Source organism: Suricata suricatta, chromosome 9, assembly GCF_006229205.1.
Source record: "Suricata suricatta isolate VVHF042 chromosome 9, meerkat_22Aug2017_6uvM2_HiC, whole genome shotgun sequence".
In the NCBI taxonomy this organism is placed as follows: Eukaryota; Metazoa; Chordata; class Mammalia; order Carnivora; family Herpestidae; genus Suricata; species Suricata suricatta.
Window position 1 is genome coordinate 65,366,751 of NC_043708.1, and position 5,434 is coordinate 65,372,184.

At 34.9% G+C, this 5,434-nt stretch overlaps 1 pseudogene; it reads right to left on the reverse strand.

Moving 5' to 3' along the window:
- Positions 1 to 1,452: 1,452 nt before the first annotated feature.
- Positions 1,453 to 4,496, reverse strand: LOC115302227 (annotated as a pseudogene).
- Between the last annotated feature and the right edge of the window lie 938 nt (positions 4,497 to 5,434).

The following is a 5,434-nucleotide window of genomic DNA, read 5'->3' on the forward strand; positions in this document are numbered from 1 at the left end:
TTTACACCCACCAGGATGGCAATAATCAAAAAGATGTATAATAAATGCTGGTGAGCATATGGACAAATTGGGACCCAGACACGTTGCTGGTGGGAATATAAGGTGGTTAGCTGGCTACTTTGAAAACAGTTTGGCAACCACTCAAAACAGTAAACGTGGAGTTACCATAGTCCCCAACAATTCCTTTTCTACCTGAGAGAAATGGAAACAATCATCCATATGAAAGCTTATGCTCCTCATAGCATTTTTCATAATAGTTGAAAGGTGGAATTGATTTTCATTGACAGTAAAAAGAAATGAAGTGCAGAGACATGCTACAACCTGCCTGAACTTTGACAATATACAAGTGAGAGAATCTGGTCACAACACACCATTCATTGTATGATTCCATTTATATGAAATATAATGAGGTGACTCCACAGAGACAGAAAACGACTTGCTTAGGGCTCATAATAGGGATAAAGGTATGAGTTTCTTTTGGGAGGAATTCAAGTGTTCTAAAGTTCTATTATAGTGATAGTGAACAATCCTGTGAATACATGAAAAATATTGAATTGGACACCTTAAAGGAGCGAATCATATAGCATCTGTATTATAACTCAGTAAAGCTGTTTAAAAGATAATTGCTTACACAGAAAATAATGTGTTAGTTTAAAATGTGGAGAAGTATAAAGAATTAAAACAATAGCAAAAGACTCGGAAGAAATATATTGCAAGGTTTTTATAATATTAACAAAGGAGAAAAGTTGAATCATTAAAAGTACTCACACAACACTGATTAATGTATATAATCATTGAATTACTACATTGTACGTCTGAAACCAATATAATGCTCTTACTAATTTTACTGAAATTAAAAATGTTCAGACAATCCAAATATTGTCAGAAAGATAGATAAATGGAAACAAAGAACAGATGCTACAGAGAGATAGCAAATAATAAGATGTACTACTTGATTTCCAGACTTATTATAAAGTTCAGTTAATAAGACTGTGTGGTAATACAGAGAAATGCATCAAGGGGACTGAATAGAGAGTTCAGAAAGAGACCTATGCACACATGTAGTTGATTTTTCACAAAAGGTGAAAAGGAATTCTGTGGGAGATGAAAGTTTAAAATAATAGTGCTATGGGAAAACTGCATATAAATATACAAAAAAACCCACTCTTAATTGATATCTTGCTTCATATGTAAAAAGCTCAAAAAAGATCATAGCCATAGACATAAAACCAAATGTTACAAAAGGTTTGGAGTAAATCATAGGAGAAAATCTTTGTAATCATCCATAGGTAAAGATTTCTGAGAAATCATAATCAAAAACACAATAAAAACCATCAAAATTTAAAAACATTTCTATTTGAAAGACACTATGAAGAGAATGAAAAGCTATGGACTGGAAGGAATGTTTGCAAAATATGTATTTGTTTTTGTTTTTCCACCGGACAGTAATTTTTATTGAGATCCCACCACGCGCACAATCTGCTCCTGACATGAAGCTCTTTCTTCCTTTGCAGTTTGGTCTTTCTTAAGTAGTCTCATGATACTTTCTTATTCTCCACAGTCTGGAGTCAGCCATGGTCAATCTTGGTGCTGTTGTCAATGAACTTGAGGTCAGTTTTCTCCAGGGCCTGCTGTTTTAGTCTGTACCAGAAAGGACTTGCAGAAAGTAAGGAAATGCTTCTTGATTCCCACCACATAGCTTTTTGGCATGACAGAGTCATTGGTCACTTCACCATAGTGGACAAAGCCACCAGATAATTGATCTTCTTGTTAGACAGGTCATAATCCGTGGAAGCATTGTTCTTGATCAGTTTGCCATGTTTGATGAGATAGCCTTGCTGATCTTGTTAATTACAGTGTGGTGAAGATAACCTGTTCACCCAGCCCCCCCCACGGAGAAGGCCATGGGACAGGATGCCATGGCCCAACACAGGCAAGCTTGTGCAGTCCCCGATGTTTTATGGACTAGCTTCTTGGTGTGTTAGTGGTTGGTGACCCCTTTGTAGTCTTTGCCCTTGCTGACACTAGTGACAGCGATCATCTCATCTTCCCCAGACCCTTGTTTCATAGGTGCCTGCTGCTCCAGCCTCCTGTGGGCCCAGTCCAGCTTCTCAGCCACTATGCCTCGTTCACCTGGATCTCCATGAGGCAGGCCTTCTTCTGACGTAGAGGAAACATTTTCAGAATTGTTGCAAGGTTCAAAAAATGAAGCAACTATGTATGCTGTGAAACAAAAAGCAAAGGAAGAAAATACATTTCAAAAAAGTATACAGTCTCCATCTTCCTTTGGAAAGCATATGAAAACTTGAAATAGAGAATTGTTATTTTGATTTTGTCCTTTGACATTTAAACCATGCTTCTTTAGTGTAACTCAGTGAGGTTCTTCCAGTTTGAATCACAAACAGAAAATGATCTGCGTTATCACTTCCCAAGGGTTATGAACATCAAATTCCATTCTAGATGCATAGGATAATGACGTTAATTCATACATAAAAATGGAGGCCTAAGTGCATTAACTGGGGCTTAATTCCCTCAAGAAATCCCAGTTGAGAATGTTCTAGAGTGAATCAGAAGTTTTACAGGATAACTTCACAGAAACCAAGGGTAAAGTATAGATAGGATTTTGGTATCTGACATTTCCTGATAAAAGAATCAGATGAACCAAATTTAACTAGAGTTGTTTCAAAGAAATAGGGTCCTGTACCAAAACTTGCCTACTAGGGGCTCGCTTGTGAGAGGAACTATTGATAAGATCACTGTGAGCTGTCTCAGAAAGTCAAATAAGAGAAGTGTGTGTGTGTGTGTGTGTGTGTGTGTGTGTATTTGAGGAGACTGGGGAACTAGTCATATTTGTTACCCTTTTTTTAAAAATAAGGTAGAATTGGCATGTAACATTATAAAAGTTTAGGTGTACAACACTGTCATTTGATACCTGAATGCACTACAAAGTGATTACCTCTAAAGGTCTATTTGCACTCTATCACCATACAATTGTATCACCATCCAACTGACCCCCTTTTTCTTCTATGGATTTTGTGGTTTTCTGTCTGAAGTCTTAATCTATTTTGGGTTAATTTTTCTGTATGGTGTAAGATAATGATCCACTTTAATTCTTCTGCACATGACTGTCTCATTTTTCCAACACTGTTCTTTCTCCATTGTATGTTTTTTTGGCTCTGTTGTCATAAATTAACTGTCTGAATATTTATAGGACATTTAGTTCTGGGCTTTCAATTCTGTTACGTTGATGTATGTGTGTGTTTTTTAATGCCAATAGCATACTCTTTGATTACTATAGCTTTAAAATATAGTTTAAAGTCAGGGAGCATGCTATCTTCAGCTTTATTCTTCTTTCTCAAGATTGCTTTGGCTATTTGGGATTTTTTATTGTTCCATAAAATATTTAGAATTATTTGTTTTATTATTGTGAAAAATGCTTCTGGGATTTTGGTAGCAATTGCATTGCATCTGTAAATTGCTTTGGGTAATATGAACATTTTAACAATATTAATTGTTCCAATCCATGAGCATGGAAGAAATATGTTTCTATTTATTTGTGTTTTCAATTTCTTTAATCAGTGTCATACTTTAATCAGTGTCATACTTAATAGTGTAGAGGTCTAACCTTCTCGGTTAATTGTATTCTTAGGTATTGTATTATTTTTATGTAATTATAAATGGGATTGCTTTGTTTATTTGTTTCTGATAATTTATTAGTGTGTAGAAGTGACACAGTTTTCTGTATGTTGGTTTTATATTCTGGTACTTTATTAAATTCATCCTTAATTTGAATACTCTTTTGGTTGAGTCCTTTGGGTTTTCTTTATATACTATCATGCTATTTGCAAATAGTGACATATTTACTTCTTCCTATCTGATTTGGATGCATTTTATTTATTTTTACTGCCTAATTGTTATAGCCAGGATTTCCATACTCTGTGGGCATCCTTGTCTCAGGTGATCTTAGAGTAAAAGCTTTCAGATTTTTATCATTCAGTATGATGTCAGCTGTGGGATTGTTATATGAAGACTTTATTATTTTTGTGTACATCACCTACATAACCACTTTGTTGAGAATTTTTTTATCTCAGATGGATATTAATTTTGTCAAATGAAGTTTCTGCATCTACTGAGATGATACTCTAATTTTTATCCTTTATTTTGTTAGTGTACTATATCATGTTGATTGATTTGTGGATGTTGAATCAGCCTTGCATCCCTGGAATAAATTCCACTTGCTCATGGTGTTTGAAACTTTGAATATATGGACAAATATGGTTTGCAAATATTTTGTTGAGGATTTTTGCATCTGTGTTTAGGAATAATGCTAGCTTGTGATTTTCTTATTTTGTCTTTGTCAAGTTTGGGCATCAGAGTAATGCTGGCCTCATGAAATGACCTTGGAAGCATTCCTTCCTTTTCAGTGTTTTTGAAGAGTTTGAGAAGAGTAGATAACAAACCTTCGAATATTTGGAAGAATTCACCAATGAAGCCATCTGGTCCTAAACTTTTGTTTTTGGAACATTTTTGATTACTGGTTCATTATCTTTACTAGTAATTTATATTTTTTGTTGGCTTATGATTCATTTCTGGAAGATTGTTTCTAGGCATATATTCATTTCTTCTGTGTTGTTCAGTTTGTTGGCGTTTAATTGTAGTGGTCTCTTATGATCCTTTATTTCTGTGGTGTTAGTGTTACTTCTCTTTTATTTCTGAATTTGTTTTCAGAACCCTTTCTCTTTCTTTCTTGGTTAGTTTAGCTAAAGGTCTGTCAACTTTGTTTATTTTTTCAAAGAACTATCTTATACTTTAATTGATATTTTGTATTCTGGACATATTTTTTTATTATTTTTCTATTTCATTTGCTTCCACTGTGATCTTTATTATTTTCTTCCTTCTATGGACTTTGAGTTCTGTTTTTTTCTTCTTTTTCTGGCTTCTTTAGCTATGAATCTAGATTGTTTATTTGAGATTTACTTTTCTCTTGAGGTAAGCCTGTATTGCTATTACCTTTCCTCTTTTTTTTTTTTAATTTATCTTGAGAGAGAGCAGTGCACAAGCAGGGGGAGGGGCAGAGAAGAGTTCCCAGCAGGCTCTGTGCTGTCAGTGTCACCCAGGCGCCCCATATCATCTCCCTCCTGAAACTATTTTTGCTATATTCCAAAATTGTTGTTGTTTTTCTTATACTCTGCAAAATGAGAAGTGGCAATTTTCCTAATAATCCAAAGAATGATTTTATTCTTTTTCATAGTCCTACAGTCTTTTTTTAAAAATTTTTTTTTAAGTTTATTTTGACAGAGCACATGTGTGAGAGTGAGCAGCGGGAGAGGAAGAGACAGAGGACAGAAAGAATTCCAAGCAGGTTCACCATGCTGTCAGCACAAAACCTGATGTGGGGCTCAAACTCACAGGCTGTGAGATCGTGACCTGAGCC